Here is a 21,041-nt window from a genome sequence, read left to right on the forward strand (position 1 = left end):
CAACGAAAATATGAAGTAACAACGTTACAAAACAAAGAATGATGTAAATTCTAGCGCTCTCTAGCGATTAAACCAAAACAAACAACAATTAATTTACCTGAATACATACTTAAATTTAATAAAGATATACCTACGAGTATGTCATCTGATGCACTTATTACGTAGCCCAAGATCAGACTCCACGTCGCTACAATCTATATCCATACTTCCATACTAATATTATAAATGCGAAAGTGTGTCTGTCTGTCTGTCTGTCTGCTAGCTTTTCACGGCCCAACCGTTCAACCGATTTGGATGAAATTTGGTAAAGAGTTAGTTTATATAACGGAGAAGGACATATGCTATGCTATTTTATCCCGGAAAATTGAAGAGTTCCCACGGGATTTCAAAAAACCTAAATCCACGCGGACGAAGTCGCGGGCATCATCTAGTAAAGAATATTTCTAACAATGCACAAGAGCATGTACAAGTCAAAATAAATAGGTAGAGATATTTTCAGTTCGATAGTTTTAAAGTAAGTATTAGCTATCTAGAAAAAAAGAAGCATCAGAGAAGATCAAGAAGAAAGAGAGAGCCATAGAGAAGAAAAGAAGAAGAAGAAGAAAGAGTATTTTAAATAACATAACAAACTTGAAATATCTAAAACATCAATGTCTAAAACAAATGCGTATTGTCGATTCTTATAACACCGGAACCGGCTACAAAAAGAATACTCGTTTCATTCGAACAAGATTGTCACAGCATCTTAATAGTTTCCCTCGCCTGCCATACAAATTCCCATGCTTTCCACCCGCACTCAAACCAGTTCAGTATAGGCGATCAATAATAATGATCGCTATATCGAGATCCACCACTATCATTCAACTTTGTAAACTATATCCGTTTTTATTTAATTGCGAACATATTTTTGCAGTCTGTTACTAATCTGTTTCAAGGAATGCAATTCACAAATCCAATTAAGTAGATACATGTTACATACATGATACAAGTAGGTAGGTATATGTGGTAGAAAAATATTCATAGCAGCGATTTGCTGCGATTTTACACTTTGCTACGTATCTTCACTCTTTATTCTTCAAAATTGGTTGGATTTACAAGCATTTTCATATAGAAAACTAGCTTATGCTCGCGATTTAGTCTGCGTGGACTGCACTCATTTCAGCCCCCTATTTTACCCCTTTAGATGTTGACTTTTCAAAAATCCTTTAATAGCCAATGTCAAGTCATAACAGCTATGTGCATGCCAAATTTCAGCCCGATCCATCCAGTCAGTCAGTTATCTTTTTATATATTTAGATTCTATGAGTAACTGTTTTTATTTTGGATACGATTTTCGGTAGAGCCTATTAGTGGAGCATATTGTGGCCCTCAGCATGGGTGGTTCTCATAACAAATCGTTCTTCATTCATTAAATATTTTCAAATAAATGTTTCTGTGGGATCAGCTATTACTCAAAGCAATTTTTTATTGTATAACGGGCGAATCTAACTGTAATACCTAATACCTCGATAAATTACTTAGCAACGTTATTATTTGACGAAAATTGTATGGTGTCGTAATTGACAAATAACAACTTTGCTAAGTTATAAATTACAGATGGCTTGATAATTATTAATTTCGGTAGGTAGTAAAATAAAAGACAAGATTAAAACTCATTCATAAGGATAATTGGACTCTTGAATTAGTCAACACGAAATTCAAGCAAATCTTCCTTTTATGGTTTAGAGAATGTGACGACCGCTTAACATAGTATGCGCAAAATACGGGATCTCTTTAAAATTATGTGAAAAATAATACAATTAATTCAAAATAGCGGTACAACATACCAAATGCGTTGGTGTTCTAACGAAGTCATTCCGCCTAATGTAACTTCCAAACAATGACATTCCTAATTAGAGACGTTAGAGGTTTCACACATTTGGAGATAAGCTGAAAATGGCATTAGTTCTGAAGCTGTTTAACATGTTACATGTATTATTTCTGTTTACGTGGCTCAAGAGTTGTCTAGTTTTTCATAAACTGGATTTTAACACAGTTCTGTTTTCAGTCACTCAATACTGTTTCTGATTTGTGGATGATACAGTCAATATATAGATACGGTCAATAATACGGTCGTTATATTGATATTCAATATCTAATTAACACCGTTAATTTTAACGAAGATGTTTTAATATACCTAACTTTAATGTAATTAAATATCTGCTTTAACGGCGGTTACGCACTCATCCGATCCGAGTCCGTGAGTTTTGTATGGGAGCTTATGACATATGTCGTAGATAATCGCTGGTATTCTCACGGATGACGGATAGAACTCGGATGACGGAAGTTCGTAATCGTGTAATGGTTAAGGAAAAATCGTGAGGAGCATGCCTGAGAGGTCTCCATAATGTTCTCAAAATGTGTAAAGTCTGGCAATCCCTCCGCAATTGGCCAGCGGATGGACTATGGCCAAAACACGTCTACCTTAACCCAGTAGTGGGCCAGCGATGGGTTACTGATGATGAACTTTAATGCGTGTCCGTTCACGTATTGACCAATTTACTTGGGAATTGGTACGAAACCTCACAGAAAATATTTTCTAAACCAATGACGAATACTTTTACCTGCAGATATAAGTATTTGTAAACTGGTCAATTAGATATCTCGCACTTTCGGAGAGATTAACCGGTAAAAACTAATTAGCATACGGAACTTTAAGTGGCACGTGTAGTGACACGTTTTTCTTTGCTTTTACCGCATTTTACCGTGATATTGACATTGAATACTTGTTTGTTGTTGGAAAAGTGCTTGTCGACCAAGCACATATTTATTGAAGAGTAATCAACTTATTTCAACTCTACCTTTAACGAGTCAATATTATTATTAAACAATTTATTAACCTAACTACCTAACGAATTACCTCAATATCTTGGTATTGGATTATTTTAAGTTGATCTATATATTTTCCATTTACAGGCAAATATACTTCCAAGTTTCAATTGAGTTGATCGAAATGCATCGAATTATGCACCCTCTTCACTTATACCCTGAGTCATCTAAGTATTACCTTTATTTCCCGGTAATCCTTTGTAGTGCATATAGTAGGTATACGATTCTGACGCAATGGTATTGTTTGATGTTGATATACAGTTGGTATATGGTTAATAAAATCTTGAACAGTGTGAAAGAGCAGGCTAAAATTTGATACAACTAGAAATTCCAGCTTTAAAAAAATATTAGGCATAGAGGTACAAAAATACAGATAAATAAAAAACATGTATTTGACGGCAGAGCCGTCTTTAAAATTATAACAGGATGCACAATAAACAAAACGGAAATGCGCCACCTAGTGGCAAAAACACAAAATTGTATTTTCCGGCGCGCTTTTACAGAAATCATGACGTGGTCTGTTAATTTGATCAGACTGACTCAAGACTCACTTCTTGGTTGGCTCGCAGCGTAGTAAGACGTGGTCTTTTGGTTATCAACACTAGAAAGGTTTGAAAGTTGTGAAAAATGATGTGATTGTGTGAGTGACTGGATAATGTGTGTTGACTAGCTGTTTATTTGGTAAGTCCTCTTGTATTGTTCGAATTTGCATTAGGCAAACGTGATTGCTATAGTTATTTTTGAGGGTAGTTTGTGATGTCCCTAGTACCTAGTATGCGAGATTATTATAACGCCCACGTAGGCTCGGTTAATCTAATATGTTGTAGTCCTGACTTATTCCGATCATTATCATCATCATCTTTATGAAAGCAGCCTCTTTATCCCGACATATTCAATCGATAAGCTTGACATTTTAACAAAACGTGTTAACGGTTAGTGATTAAGATTACGAAGTAACTTGTGAAGGCTTTCTTGAACATAGTTGATATGGAAAGAGCGTAACTAAAGTATAGTCCGCGACAGGTTGAAATGGCAATGGGGGTATGAGGCGGGGGGACACCCCACACACCCGCACGTCACCCGCGCTCGTCTGCACCGGGTTAGCGCGGGGGCTGTGTGGTGCGATCCCTCCCCGATTGTCATCTCGACCTGTCGCGTAATATAGAATATAAACCACTACCAATCGTTTGACACCCTACCTGCATATCATAACTAGAAATTCTCCGAAACACAAGTTACAATCTATTACCTTCTAATTACATAAAGTTAAGTAATTAATAATGAAATAGAATAAACTCGATAAAATTACTTTAACTATGTAACAATTTAACTTCAGTTGAAAAATGAGAAGTGAATAAATATTAGACGCGTATTTAACTCTAAATTAATGCAAATTGTAAATAGGTAACTTTGGGGATATCATATTATTTTATGATAGTAAAAATGTAATTAATAAATGGTAACTATGATAAAAAAATGAAAGTGCAGTAGGTACTATTGAATCAATTTCCAATGTTGAATAGGATTTTAATGTAATAGACAGCAATTACTCCTACGATGTTGTTATGTATTGCATAAGTAAATTTTTAACGCCGGTAAGAGTGAAGGTAAATAAAAAGTACAATCTACATTTTAACGGATACCTAAAAAACGTCAAAACGTCGGCCATTCGTCAATGCTGTTATAATATGAAGGAAGCAAAATATAAAGCAAAGACTTTACAACACGATTAAAAGTGGGCACTAAAACATTATTTTCACAGCACTTCCAGTGCTAATTAAATAACGACAAGTAAACTAAAGAGAATAAGAATTGCATGTTGATTGTAGAATTTCGGAGAGAAGACATCGATGAAACTCTTATAGAGACAAGATTAAGATTTCATTAAATAATTTAGACAAATATGATCCAAATAAAAATACTCCTACTATGAACATAGCTAAAGCTTATAATGGGGAGCGCTCTGAAGAGCTTTTTGACCACGATTCACCCTCCCTTTTATACAATCGCACCGCGCGCCATCGCGTATTCACCCTGGGTGTCTGGTGCACTTCGACCGTCCGTTGTGCCAGATCCTTCTTACCACGCACGTGCAAACTCTGGAACCAACTACCATCGGCGGTGTTCCCACTAGATTACAACATGGGGTTATTCAAGGGGCGGACCAACAAATTCCTGAAAGGTCGGCAACGCATCGGCAGTTTTTCATGTTCATGGGCGGCGGTAATCACTTAACATCAAGTGACCCGCCAGCCCATATGCTTGCTATTTCTATTTTTTTAAGTTGCAGATGATGAAGAGGCAACTAAATGAATACCTTTTAAAACAATGCAACCCAGTGCTATGCAATCTTAAATAAATCTCGCATCGGGCTCTATATTTACAAGTGATTACTAGGAAGCAACGAGTAATTACTTTAAGGAAATTACGTCGCCTAACCAGTAACAATGCTCACCCGCGCAGCCATAAGTCACGAATGAAAGTGGCCGACCTGCCTATATTGACCCGGCCAATCATTATCTTGGAATGATCGGTGATTCTGTAATTGCACAGACTGCAGGTTAAAGTATTGACTATTAAAATAACTACTGTGTAAGAGGCACTGTTGGATTTAATGACAGAGGTCAGGATGCGTACGAGAACTCAGTGGAAGGTAGAGAGGATGGACATTACCAATAATTTACTTAAATGGGAAATTAAAAACAAAACAATTCTTAGGTTGTGAAGATAGTAACAGCCATATTCATCATGGTCAATAATTCCCTTTTTGAGTGAAATTCAGCGCGCTATTGGCACAGAATACTAAATGTTACTTTGTAAAGAAGTGACACTCACTTCTTCCGCCAACGCCTATCGTCACACACACACAAATCATGTGCGGACAGGCTGGCGTTCCGGTAGTAGTGATAAGTAATTAAATCAGTATGGTATCAAGTATCAATGGTAAGCGGTATCTTAGTGATCACGAGTCGACTATATTTACATACCTACTAAGAAATCTAGCCCTAATATACCTTCACATACATAAAACATGGTAAAATGAAACGCCCCATACTCATGCCTTCAGACCACGCACAACAGAGAGAGAAGAACTCATGCCAAAAGATGATACATTGTCATGTATAATTCAAGTGACAAAAAATATAATACAGTTTATTAAGAATTACATAACGCTCATGTAGAATTCATTTTCCCAGCAGTATAACCGTTAAAACGGTATTTTTGACTGCCACTGGGTCACCAAAGCTTTTGATACCACGTCTCTTCAAATGCAGTCAGGAAGTCATGATTTTTATATAAGTTTTATGAAAATCTTAAAACCGGATACATCAATATAAAGACCATTCATACTGATGAATCAGTTATAGTTATTGCAATCGACACTGACGCGCATCCGCTGCACTACTTATATGGTAGTGCGTACTTATAATAATTCTTAATAAGTACTATATTTATAAACATGGAAGGTGGCGTTGTAGATCCGGCAGAGTATTCGTAGATACGTTTATCAAATAATAACGCTGTAACAGAACGGGGTGAACGAACTGCGGTGGCATCAAATTCGGCCTTTTTTCGCAATCTGGTTCCGGGGTGGAAGACCAGAAAAGGGAGGACGTTTTAGCAGAACTAAGATGTTATTTTAGCCCATAGGACAACATTAATAGTACCAACCAGCTCTTCCCAACGAGATGACATATTATATAATTGGAACAAAAGATGTTTTTGCGTGGCTTTAGTCTTGAACCCACTGGAGTTTTCAAAATCGTTTCTCAGTGGGGACTGAGGCTGTTTTAAAGACGAATATATGCAAAATTTAAAATTTCTAGTATCTAGTGAGCTGTACTTTGATAACCTGTCAATCATTTAGTTTCTTCTTATATATAAATATAGGTAAAATTTTATATACATCCAGTAGGTAGGTATTTAAAGTGAGTGTCATCCGTTTGCTCTCAATTAAATTTTCACACCATGTCTTGATTATATCTAGGAATTCTAGCTTATTAGGAAGAAGTAATTGCGGAAGACATTAATAAAATAATGTTTTATTATTTTTAACTACTAACCTTATTCTTAGACCTTATTACCGTTACGCCTTTGACGTAACAAATAGCTAGTCAAGAAAACAATCTATGACTGTTTTATTCCCATGAGCTATTTTCTAAACTACCCACAACGTCTATTTGTAATTTCCCTTTCCAGCATTTTACACTTAGATACTAAAAATAATATGTAAATGTATGCATTTTAAAACAAGCATTCTGGTCTTAAATTGTTAAAAAAATTATCAGGTTTTTTCATAGTCAAGATCTCTTTACTTCTATAGACAAATATGCAAAACCCCGCTAAAATTGCAGTTGTATTATGAAAACTTTAGTAACAAACATACTGGATATATCCAAAACCAGACGTAGATGATACTCGGGTTAATGCGAAAAACGTTCAAGAAGTAGAAACTTGCCCAGTAAGGAAACACACATAATCCTTGTATTCCCAATAGACACGGTCGATCGTCCGGGCGTCACAGTGCGAGCGCCGAGCTCACACACACCGGAAAAGGGCCCAGAGTATTGAACTTTCGGCATGCAACGGCTGGCGTCGCTTTTGAGTCGCTGATTTTAATGACCCGTTTGTGACTCACGAAAATGCATTGTAAAGGAAAATAGTCAATGGATTTGATTTTTTTAATTCACTATAGGTACACGCTTGACCACAATCACACATAATGGGATGGAAAGTGATAATGTGGCTTAAGATGGAACGCGTTTACCTAGATGTCGTTTTAAACTCTCGTTTTAGAGATACCCAGATTGTAGAAAACACACGGTGAAAGAGTGTTCCAAACCATAGCATATGAGGAACATTTTTATGATTACTAAACATTAAAAAAACCTCTTTCTATTTCTTATTGATGATAGCATTACGGTTATCGATGCAGATTTTATTACAAATATGAATGAAACATTAAGTTTGAAAGCGTTAACTAAGTTTCTACTTTTGCCTTACAATGTTTACTTAATTGGCTTTGCCAGTAAAGCAATAAAAGGTTTTGTCCAAATCATCGAACGAAATCACTTCATCATTATCATGAACCCACCGTCGGCCCACTAATGAGAACGAGTTTCCTCTCAAAATGAGAAGTTTAGGCTATAGTCTGCAAACGTCCATCAGATTCATTTACTGATTGTAATAACTATACATTTTTTCTGGACTATTTTCGGTCTAAGTGATTTCGTGCCTGATAGTTCTCCATAATGTTCTCAAAGATGTGTGAAGTCTACCAATCCATGGTTGACTATGGCCAAAACCCTTCTCATTCCGAAAGGAGACCCGTGCTCTGTAGTGAGCCGGTCATGGCTTGATCATGATGATGATGATGAACGACACCATAATGATCGCGCTGTTACAAATTCTAGCACTAAAATAAAAACAGTAAAAAATAATTTCAACACTATTCCGAAACATAATATATATCTGATTACGTGAATATGACACCCGATCTAACGCTAGATATAAGTCCAACACGTAAAGTTGTGACCATGAACTTCTATGAAGTTCAGAAACTTAGATTTTAATTAAATTCACTACCGCAATCAAACTCCGTTAAGTCTATATTAGTAAATCAAATTCAAAGAACACGACACTGGAAGTACAACTGGAAGCCTCAAAAAATTAAATGCTAACGTAAAACTTCAAGGTTATATTGTAAACACAATGATTTTATTATTTAAATTTGTAGGTAACTAATGTTTTTGAAAATGTTTAACACAAAATATCCAAGATGTCTGAAGCCCTGAAAGACGAGAATGACTACGGTATCGAGATAATTTTTATGATAAGAATTTAGAAAATTGTTTTTTACAGAGTAAAAAAAGACTTGGGAATCTTTTCTTACTCTAAACTGATAAATATATTGGATCATTGATGTGGGACATTATTTAATATATCTGGCCCGTATAGTTGTACTTTCAAGGCAAGAATAAATAGGTACCTCCTAGGCGAGTACGATTGAATCTAGACCTCATCAAGCGCAAGCCTATTTTGAAATCAATCAAATAAGTAAGTATGAACTAGTTTTTCTTTTTATTCAGGGATTAGGGAGGGAAGTCGAGGGAATTACTCGTGTATTAGAATTTTATCACCAACAGTAGACAGAGTGCCAAGCTGTTGCAGCGATTATAAAATGAAAACAAATGACGATATTCAGGGAAGTGGAAGTTTGCTTTGTTAGACGCGGCATCCTGCATTACGCAAGTCAGGTTAATAAAGTAATTAGTATGAAAAATCTTTCGTCTCGCTCTAAGAATTGTTACGACGAACTAGTCCACGCTGTTTGGTTTATTTATTTAACCTGTAATTTTGTGTCGATCAATTAGCTAACGACTTCTTAGCAGTAATGAAATTCTATTCTTAGATTTATAAGATTATCATCAGGTTTCGTCAGTGATTGATAAACGTAACTATTTTGCGAATCAATGTTCTGATAAAATACTTTCAAGAATTTAATTGTATAGTGGACATTAAGATATTCTATGTCCTAGATCGATACACATTCCACACCACGTTTTGCGGGATTGCAAATATTCGATTACACAAGCAAAGTTTTTTTTTTGCAGTAGTTACCTACAAGTGTAGGTTTTAAGTTTGTTCTATTTTATTACACAATATAATATTATTAATTTTGCAATATGAATTCACTTATTTCCTTATTCGTGTTCCATGTTCATTTGAATCACTAAATCAATCGTTAATAATATTACTACGTTATACTTTTTGGTCTAATAATGTTTATCTGAAATTGAATTATTACTTAACTATAATAATATTTACATTAGTATAAATTGTTTTCTCACTGAGGTCTACAGGAAACAATTAAAATTCATTGTCTCGGTCTGGGAAAGTAGGTAGTTAATTATGAAAACACTGGTAAAGTTTTCAAGTTTGTATAAGTTTACAGTCTTAGTTAATTATTAATTTATATTTAATAACTTTTCCATGACTATAATCAATACAAAAAAAAGAATTATGCATATCCATCGTGAGTTGCATTATTGCATCTTCAGAAGTTCCATAGAAAAACGGATATTCAGTTTTTCCCGTATTTGAAAAATTTTCAGGAAACGTGTCTAATTGTTCTTTTCATAAAAACGGTCATATTATTCGGTCAATTACAAACATTTCAAACAAAAATGCTAAATCTGCCGTTCTCAAGTGATACGCTTACTAACAAAAAGCATTTCATTCTTATTAGATTCTAGATCCTAGATAGATCCTGACAAATAAGAGTATTTTAAATAACCTCAATGCCATTCAGTTGTAACTTGTAGTACAAAAGAAAGTTGTTGTCAAACCTAAGACAGATCACGATCCTTTACTCAGTTCGTGACGAAGGGTCAAGGTGCGGATACAAATAACCGACAAACGTGGGGGGTCGATAAATAAACTACAATTAGATGAACCTTTCACGTTTGTTAATCTTTAGAACTTGTTATCGACTAATAACAATATTGACAGAAATTATCACATCATCATTAGCAACCCATTGTCGGCTCACTACTGAGTATGGGTCTCCTTTCAGAATGAGAAGTGTTTGGCCATAGTCTACCGCACTGGCCAAGTACGAATTGGCAGACTTAACACAACTTTGAGAACATTATGCAGAACTCTAAGGCATGCAGATTTCCTTGCGATGTTTCCCTTTACGGCACATGAGTCCGAAAAGTTCGAGGTATCGAACACCCGACCTTCCGAGGAGGAGGCGGACGTCTTAACCACTAGGCTAAAATAGAAATATAATATATCTAAATCTAAATACCAATATAAAATAACTATTATTATATTTTTAATAAACAACATATTACGATAGAGCTTTATTTAATGAGCAAACACAACATCACAGAAATACTTATATCAGCTCAATTTATGTATCTTGGATAGAAGAATATTAAAGTTTATATTTATTCACAAATTAAATTAACTATATTTATAATATAAGCATGAATACATAATGCTATTAATATGATAATAACACCTAAACACAGGCATTTACTGAGTCTGAGCACTACCAAGTTTAAAACATTTATAGCAATTTGAATATCAATATAATATTATGTGTGACAAATGATGAGTTGCTTGTTTGTGTTGAATTTACAGCATGAAGAGAACTTGTCAAATCTACGACACAAATCACGAAAGCTCACAGAGTTCGTGAAGTTCAAGGTACGGATGTAGATAACTGACAAGCGCGGGGAGGTCGACAAACAGTCTGCTCAGGTCAGCCTTTCAAGCTAATTATTAACATAAATTTAAATCTCCCCATCCTTACACTTCCATAAACATCGGAGTGAGTTTAGAATCTACTAATGGCGTTGTAAATGCTGATACGACGTAAAACTTTGTGGCATTAAACATATTTAGAATTTAGATGTCTACTGAACCCCTAAATAGTGTAAGTTCTCAACTTAGTAATCAAGACACCATAATCTGCGAAATTAATAGACCGTCCATATAAAATGACAGTTTGTTAAACGCCTTTATCACGTTTGCTTGAAAACTTAAACCATTTATTTTGGTGGAATCGCCTAAATACCGAGGGTTCCGAAAGTTTTCTTAATGATTATGTTTCTATTTCAAATCAAGCAAATGATTTATTACTAATTATACATGACTGATTATATTGAATAGATCGTGAACAAACAGTTACAAGTGTGAGAGGTCAGTAAATTTTAATATGCATTTATATACTATTGAAGCTATCAAAACTTTCACGATCTCACTAAACAAATTGTGCTCTTATACATTGCGAATATTGCATTTTCTTTCGGAACCATGAATCATAGAGATAGAATGCAAATATTATAGATCATAATGCCATTTGAATTGTAAAATTTATACCACAAAGTGAAGGTGGTCTGAATAATGTTACTACCATTTTAGTTATAAGTAGTATGAAGGAAAGTTGTGGCCTAACCAAAACAAAGATCAAGATAGTTACACTGAAGAGTTATCATATTCCTAGAGTCAGTACTGTTTCGTGACATCGCTTTAACTTGAGTGGTGATCAGTCGTCGTTTTGTCATAGCTGAACTGACGCCAGATTTGATTTGATTGTGATTGTCAATTATATCGCTACCTTCATCATTTTACTATGAGACAACTCTTCCGTAATGCAGCAGGTGTAAATCCTAATTCTTATTATTAGAACCTTCCGTATTAGCCTCGATATGTTTAGTTAAAAGCATTATTATTTCTGAGCTTACGTTTTTGTAATAGGTGAGGGCGGCTTTATGATGCTTATGTAAGGTTTGCTTCTCTAAGGACTATTGAACTCCATGGTTTACAGTTTACACAGCTCGGCGCTCGTGACAAAGGCCAAAGGGCGGATAGAAATAATTGACAAGGTAGAACTTTATAATGTCGATAAATTTTAGTTTACCTTTTCAGATTACAAGCCCTTCATAAACCTTACTTTCTTGATAGGTAGTAAACCTTTAAAATAAACTTAGTTATTGTTGTAAAAATTGGACTTTCTCAGGCCAGGGACAAATCTGGCGGAAAATAGCGGGCAAATAATCGCGTACATGATTCCGCTCTAATTTGTCATATGGAAATGTTATCGTAGTACCGTATATCTGTAAGGATAAGACATCGAAGAGAATTTCTTCTAAATAAATTCCTTCATTGGAAAGGACCAACAAATTCCTAAAAGGCCCGCAAAGTATTGACGGTTCTTCTGGTGCTGCAATTGTTCATGGCGGCGGTAATCACTTAATATCACTTGACCTGCCTGCTCATTTGACCGCTATTTTTTTTTAATTAGTCGTTGACCTAATAGTTAATACGTACTGCAAGTATCAAAATTCTAAGTCCTAGTCAAACAAGTTATAATTTTATCTATCCGGTGTTGACAATCTCATCTGCCTAGATTAGGATGTTTTATATTGGGGTTTTGAAAGATTTGGGATCATTGGTTGAGCCGTGAAAAAGTATCAGACAGCCGACAGTTACGCATTTATTATTATAATAGTTAAGTAAATATACGTAATTAAATATGGAATGTGCATTTTGAAATTGAAGTAGAGTGAAATAAGTAGAGCGAAAAGATAAAACGTGAAGTTATTTATAAACAGAAAAACGTTTTCACTGCTCATTTCAAGTGCAATCGAAATCTAATTAATATAATTAACTGGAAACTATTTCATACCAAATATCTATAGATGAATTATCAGATTAAGGTTCATTAATAAAGTTTCTTTTTTTTCTTTAGTAAATTTTTTTAAGTACAACTTACGTAATGGTAATTGATTTGAAATAGTACGATAAGCAAAAATGTAACTTCGATAGTTTCCGATAACAATGTCGTAAGCATAAAAAGCGGTAAATAGGTATCACGTCGATAAACAGGTGCCTATCATGTTTAAACCACAAATGACTTCTAGTAGAACTAATAGAAAAACGATTGAAAGATACTTAAATAAAATATAATCTAAAACCCGTGTAGTTAAGGAATCTTAAAACATTTTGAACTGACTTCAAAACGAAGAAAGTTTTCAATTCGGTGTGCTTTTTATGTATGTACACCGTTTCCTCTGAGGTTATTAGACCGATTTACAAATATATTTTTAATAGATAGAACATGTTCCGTGATCTATCTATTAAAAATATTTGTCTTAATGCTACAAGGCTACTGCCCGCCTAAGTAATCGAGATTCAGGAACTGTTGATAATGAAATAATATCGTGTCTTTGTTATATACCAAGTAAGTATTTAAATTAGATGCGAACGATGATAAGATAAAGATTTTCATTAAAACAAATATAGGCCTCATGAGTTTAAACTTCGCAGCGGAGATAAGTTGCGGTACACATAGATTAAAAAGTGAACGGAAATCACAAGTTCCACTTTTAAACATTTCGCATACAATGCCGGTCCCACTTGCAAGCCGTCGATTCGCAATTAATAAATGCTCTGACCTACTCTCAAGTACCTACGAAACTGCGCACTGTCGAATATTTTTTTATTATTTTAATTATTGATAGGTATATTTTCGATTTTTTTATGACCACCGGTTTTTAAATGATTTACAAGCCTACTTTTTTGTTAAGTCATTATTTTCGTTTTCAATTCAATGTCATCATCACCACACAAATCATTTCGTTTTACTATGTACTATTTATAGTTTTATATTACTTTCTTTTTCTTTCTTACTTTATTTATAATCGTCGTGACTTATAGTAGTTATTACTTTACACTTAGGTTTTATATTTGAATTTGCTGATTCGTTTGAAATCAATAGAGATTTTGGCACTCATGCAAGCTTAGCTCATCCTTGATGCCATTGAAGCACAATAACGAAATACCTACGCGATAACCTTTGTTTTCTTGTTGGAATTCTTGCAATCTTGTTTGAGAACCTCGTCGAAGGTTTCTCTTATTTTATTATTTTGGTTAGTATTTAAAATATAGCTAGTTTTTGTTAGTCTTATTAATTTAGTCGATAAGAATAGAGATCTTGCAAAAATAAATATAAGAAGTTGATAGACATAACATACCATATAACGAGTAAGAGAGGGCCATACGATCTGTGAAATAAGTGCTCCAGATGAATAAACCCAATCACGAGAAGAACTCTTTGTTATGTGATCAGTTTAACTTAGCAAACTTAGCACTTCCACAAACTCATTGCTCACATTCCACTGCACTGAATAGACACTATGCTTGCAAATACCACAGGGCAGGAAGAGCTGCACACGTTTCCTCACTGACGTTAAGACACAACTTAAAAAGTGAAGTCTCCTTGGAATCGCAATACGAAATATGGATCGTCAAACAGACACGCGCCGTTTAAAAACGACAGTTAAACCGACATTACCGGCACAAAACGTTCCAAATTCGTTTCGGCAAGTCGATTATTTATTCGTGAAGCGAGAGGGTAAATATACGAGTGAGCTGCGCGGGCTGCGCGAGCAAACTGAGGCGCCACGGTGCCCGATTATGCGACGCGAAGCATCTAACTGAACGATGTGGACTTCAAACTTTTACACTAACAAATCGAAAAACCTCCACGCTCCAAAGTAGCTTGGTTTGTAGTAAATGTCTATTTAAATTGTCAGGATAACTAAGTTGCGATTAAGCTCACAGTTACATACATGGACCAGTCACATGGGCAAGGCTTTCAAGAAATGGCAATCGTATAGATACGCAACGATTACGCATGCTTAATCGAATCGGTTGATGCATGAGTCCTGTTGATATTGACCGCGGCAGAGAGTGCAATAACAACATTAACCACATTATTTAATCACGATTCCGAAGATTTATTCATCTATCCAATGAGAGAAAATCGATTGAAAACCATCATTAGCACAGTAGAGAACACGTTTAATACGATTATTAAACATAAACGCGTACGTAAAAGCAGCAATAACTTTAAATGATCTTAACAGATTTACTTCCATATTACGATTAATGTTAACGAGAAAATTAATTAAGAACCGTCATTAGATAGTAGCATAGAAAACACAATTACTCAATTTAATAGAAAGAGCAATAACATCATTAACAACATACATTAGGATGATATAGATGTTAATAAAGGAAAATTTATTAAAAACTATAAATAAGTAGATAGAAAACTCTCTTGTCTACTTGTAATTCATTACCTATACAATTAACAGCTTATTATATCCGATGATAGAAAATCGTTTAAAACTATTACAAAGCCCCTCCTTATAATGCAACTTAATCTTGAAACAGATTATTAATACTGGCAGTTTATTAACTGAGGACCTATTGCAGCAGTGCTGCTCCCAAGGCAGAATTAATAGCTACTAAATAACAGCGGTATCTGTAAGTCAATATTGGAAATAGATGTTAGAATTCAAGTTTTCCAATTAACGTGGAGTATCCAAGTGGGATATCAAGGGTGTATCAAGTGATTAACTCAGTTAAAGTACATTTATCCACGTCGGCAACCCAATATCTTAACTAGGTAAGTATTATACCTATGTGTCAGATCCATATTTGAATTTAATTTCATTTTATTTCATTTCATTTCAAGTGGCAATGAGCACTCGTAATTCGAAAAGCCAGTATATATTTACAAAATACGATCCCAATTCCCAAGGTACTGGAATGGCGACCTCGCACCTGAAAGCGCAGCGTTAGAAGACCCCCTCTAGGTGGACAGACGAATCAAACGAGTCACAGGGAGCCGCTCGATTCAGGCGGTGAAAGTCACTCATACAGTATGTGACGTTATGTCGGTCTCATCGACAGAGACAACGCTCTATGAAATAGCTATCTCTTTCTAAAGGTCGATGTACATTATTTTCTGCAGCGTACTGTTATTACCTTGTTCATCACAATGTTAAAGATTCCTAAAATACCTATCCAATCATACATTGAAGGCTTTTTTGATCCGTACCTGCTTAGAGATTTTATTTCTATATGGACTTTGAAAATTCAATGAAGCTAATCTGTAATTAATTATTTATTAACGAATGAATGAATATTAAATACAAAGTCTATACCAAACTAGTTATTTTCCATACAAATTATCATAGTTCAATGCAGTAGTTAGTGATAGTGCGTTCCGTTTGACTAGCTGAGCATAAACTCCTTTAGTTATAGGAATTAAGATACAAAGTTGTTGTTCTTGAATGTTTACTTCTTTAAGTTTCGACACGATAATAATAATTATTATTAATATATCTATTCAAACATGAAAAATGTTGCGCAGTAAAAAAACTCCTTAAATCTAATGCACAGAAAAGGTAGACACAATAAATGTTGAAACCTGATGGAGTGCTTTGGCATCCGTACTAGGAAAACCTGTGTTACGGGCACCGCAGCCTTCCCCCGGATCCACCGATTACTTAAACCGTACAGATTTTAGCTATTTGCTATTAGAATAACAATATTAAGTAGGAATGTGTATATATGTGTGTGTGATGTAAATTATAGTACGAGTAGGTACAATGCATACGTGGGCAGAAAAAAGAAACAAAAAACAACTTACTACTATGATTTTACTTCAGCGATCAAAAAAATTATTACATGCGTTACTTGGAATTAAAGAATAATAATATTATTCCTCTCCTGAGGCACCCTTGATATCAACAATGTCACGATAATTCCCTTTATCAATATTTGTCAAAATCATCTTCACAGGTAGCTATATGATTTTGTTATGGAATAAGGCAATAACTTAGGTAGGTACTCCTATCGACCATATTATTTTTTGTACGGTCCAAGTATTTTTTGTAAATAATCCAGCATGCATATCCAAGTAATTTACGCTAAAGCTCTTGAAAGCAACGCCAGATAAACCTATCATTATAACATCGGTGGTGTCCATTCTCTATTCCAGCCAATTCGTCACGCACACCAGGATACCTGCAATGTGCTCGTATTATGAGAGAATATATTACTGCTACTCTAAGAGCTAGATAGCCCGATTCACATATCGTCAGAATTTAATTTTTAAATTTTAATCGGATGCCATATTTGAGTGCAAAGATTTGCAAATGTGTTTGTAAAGTTTTGAATCCTCAAGAGCCATACATCATGTGCTCAAATATTTGCAAATATGTACGTGGCGCCACACGTCTTATAAATGCGAGATTAGGCATAGAGATAGCTTGCACCCTGGAGACGGGCATATAAAAATCATACGAACAGGAGTTTGAAAATAATTATAAACCCATGAGTCCTGCGACTCATGGGTTTATAATTGTATCAGATACATAATTGATATAAAATCTTATGCCAGCTTGAATAGGAACAAAAATACGATAGGCATAAATCTTATTTCGGGAGTAGCAGAAATTGCAGTATAATAATATACTAATTAGCTGCCCAATACTTTACTTACTTACTTAATACTTTATATATAGATGGAGTCAATAAGTATAGAATGATGATCACAAAATACGTCAGGGAAAATTCTTAAAAAAGAAATCGGAAATAACAAAATCAATGTGAATGTCTCCGTCACTAGCTCTATGTCTATAGGTTGATGATTTACCCCAACTGTAACCTGGTTGCGATCGCAGAACAAGTCTGATTAAGGAGTTTGCATGTAAAAGACGGAAGTGTTCGATGTGAATGTTTCAGTTACTTGCGTCTGTGTCTTTATGTTGATGATTTTCATTTACACCAACCGTAATCTGGTTGCGGTCGCAGAACAAGTCTAATTAAGGAGTTTGCATGTAAAATACCCTATTGCGGCGGAAACTGGATTCCTGTATCCATGAGAATCGTTAGGCTAGAGTGCTTTTATCTCTATTATAAAACAATAAGTCTAGGATGAAATGTTATATTCCTGGGAAAATGAAGATGCGAAGAAATACATTGACAATTTGAAATTATAGAGAACCAACGATTCCCATTCAATGAAGACAAAAAAGAAACGTGAAACGTTCGAAATGAAACAATCACATTATTGTATATTGGTGTGATTGCAGTCAAATGCAAGGCTACCTATTACAGAGAAAAACGCAACTTTGGATTTAAATTGGCTAAAATGCTCTTCCAGCAAGAACACCATTAATTCAGTCAATCACAACTGATGATCAAAGCTTTTGTGCTAAAGACTTTGTGGTGTTACATAGTAGGTACCTACTGCAAAGTATATATAGAGTTTGTACTTCGGCAAAGTATCGTTCAATCGTGATCTATTTATCTACTACTAGATACTATTCTGTATCTATTACAAGATTTTTTTTTAAAGAATATTAGCCAAGTTAATTGCTGACTAATATTCCCCTTTCCCCTCCAACTAAGCGTAAAGCTTTTGCTAGGAGTAGGTACGACAATAGTGCAACCGGTGGGATTCGAACCGGCCACCTTTCGGTTTTCAGTCCGCTCCTTTAACCGTTGAGCTATCGAGGCGATTACCTAATCACTAATCAGTGTATAGCTAGGCCATACTACACAAGATTAACACGGGGTCAGTAAATGTATAGTTTGCTAAGATGTGGGACCGTGGTCCGCGGAGGACAAAAATGGATCACTAAAGACTGCATCACATAACGCACAGATGGACTAATAGTACGGCGAAGCACCGTAGTCAAAGATGAGGCACATTTTGTCCTCCACGGACAATAATCCATCGTCTGCCCAGGCCCTAAGACTCAGGAGTGTACAATATAACTGAGTCTGAACAAAATGAATTGAATCATCAACTGTGATGGGAATATCGGCAATTACAAAGAGTGACTCGCCCAATTAAACTGAAACCCAAATACCAATTGTAATCGACAACTTGATTCGATCGACGGGAAATAGGATAATGATGCACTTGTTATCACTAATAACAAATATTCATCTAATGTCTGTAGCACTCATAAACTCTTTTCGTAACTACTGAGTTTCTTGCCAGCTTCGTCTCAATACTTCTACGGACAAGTACTTTTCAGAGCATTTTCAGAGCCATTAATGGGCCAAGTTTTTAGATAACTAACGTAACAAGTCCCGCAAATTGCTATTGCGCTCAGGTCTCATTAACATCGTCATGACGTCATTTTGACGTCAGCCAAAATAAAAATGTACCATCAGCTCGAAACTTCAGTCTAGTGCTGACGTTACTAAAATGGTGGCCACGCGCTTTAGCAATTTGTGGGACTTATACATGCAACTTTTAATAGGGCTCATTTGGTTGTACACAAATCTCTAGGTACTAAGCCAAATCTACACGTCTAAAATTAGTGCTATGTTTTAGTTATCATAATGTTGTCTGCTAATACAGCCTAGCACTACATTGAGTTCAGCCTGTAAGCAGATTTATTTACAACCATTTTTCTACTTACTAGAAAACTTACAATGAAAGTTACTGACAATGATAACAAGATATCTTATTTGAGACCACATTTGTGTCATTAGAAATTTTTTATGCACAAAAACTAAATTTGATGCTAGTAATCAGGTACTCAGGCATCACACGCCCTTGGGCGACACCAGGCATGTACTCGTCGCAATGAACGACGGACTCCTATAATTACTACACTGCACCGAGAATCAAGATACTTGTACATGTAAGTCATGAATTTACAACTTAACGACTGTCTGCTGTTGCATCCTAAGGCCCATCGTTAATTATATAGGGACAGTGAATAACATTACTATGCGTCTAATGAATTTCAAAGGAGCTTCCAAAGCAGATGTAGGTATACCGTACAATCATAAACTTGAAGACTCTTCTGGTTGGAATTTTGCTAATAGTCTTTTTAATTTTTGTACTGTTTGTTGCCAAAAGAGTAAGTAAATTTACGCCAGCGGCTCCCTACAGTAAACTTTAGTCCACACATTGAACATTGAGGGATTGAGATGAATACCTCTATTCATATAATATATTCAAGTTAGAAATACGGAAGAAATTAGGTTGATTGATAATCTAAAACGTATAGTCGACTACCTTCTACTACTCTTTCACATCGTAAAATCGACAACGACAAAGGTTGGCCAATTGAAGACGTGCGGATAGCTAAGGTAACTAACCCAAGATCAAAATAATGGCTGAACGGCAACAAATAGCTGTATCGTGATGTTCCAAACCGTTAAACAACTCACGTGAGCAGCATAAACGCTTCCGTATATAGGAATTTGATGGAACTCTTCAACATTCTTATTCTCTAGCTAATGCCAATAAAATATCGACTATACCCTATTTGAAAATGTCGGAATTGTGCATAGTAGAGTCAAGGCGCCGGTTCTGTTGTCATTCTCTAAACTAAATTTAGAGTGGCTGCATCTTATCTTTTTAATATTTCTAAAAAAGGATAGAACATGATTTTTACATTAAAAGACTCTAAATTTTAGTGCGTTCTACAAATTTAAACAATAGGCTTGCGACTGGCAACTAAAGTCACGGGATTTGACAGCTCAAAATTAAATTTAAAACTGCCAAACTGTGTCTGTCCTTTTCAGATTACATTAGTAAGAAGAGGATGCGAATACTCTTAAATTTAGTTGTGCTCAGAATCAGTAGAATGTCTCCCTACTCCCTAAGATGCTCCAGTGTTGGAGTAAAATATGCGTAGAGTGAGTTTTTTGATTTGATTTTGATTTGTGAGGTGTGCGGTGGTGGTGCGTATTGCTAACTTACTTTTCTTGTATATATGTACTAGCGTAAAAGCTTGAGATGTTACACCATACTGATTTATCTAAATTAAGCT

At 35.2% G+C, this 21,041-nt stretch overlaps 1 protein-coding gene across 3 annotated transcripts in view; it reads right to left on the reverse strand.

Moving 5' to 3' along the window:
- Window positions 1–21,041, reverse strand: part of klar (klarsicht) — a 351,127-nt gene that overhangs the window by 284,123 nt on the left and 45,963 nt on the right. For 2 of the 3 annotated variants that reach the window (XM_069505871.1, XM_069505870.1), the window contains exon 1: window positions 14,418–14,845. The exons of the other annotated variant lie outside the window; for it this stretch is intronic. The gene's annotated coding sequence lies outside the window, so the exon portion shown is untranslated. Of the gene's footprint in view, window positions 1–14,417; window positions 14,846–21,041 lie in introns of those variants that run through there. 3 annotated transcript variants of the gene reach the window in all.

Source organism: Maniola hyperantus, chromosome 21 (assembly GCF_902806685.2).
Source record: "Maniola hyperantus chromosome 21, iAphHyp1.2, whole genome shotgun sequence".
Classification (NCBI taxonomy): Eukaryota; Metazoa; Arthropoda; class Insecta; order Lepidoptera; family Nymphalidae; genus Maniola; species Maniola hyperantus.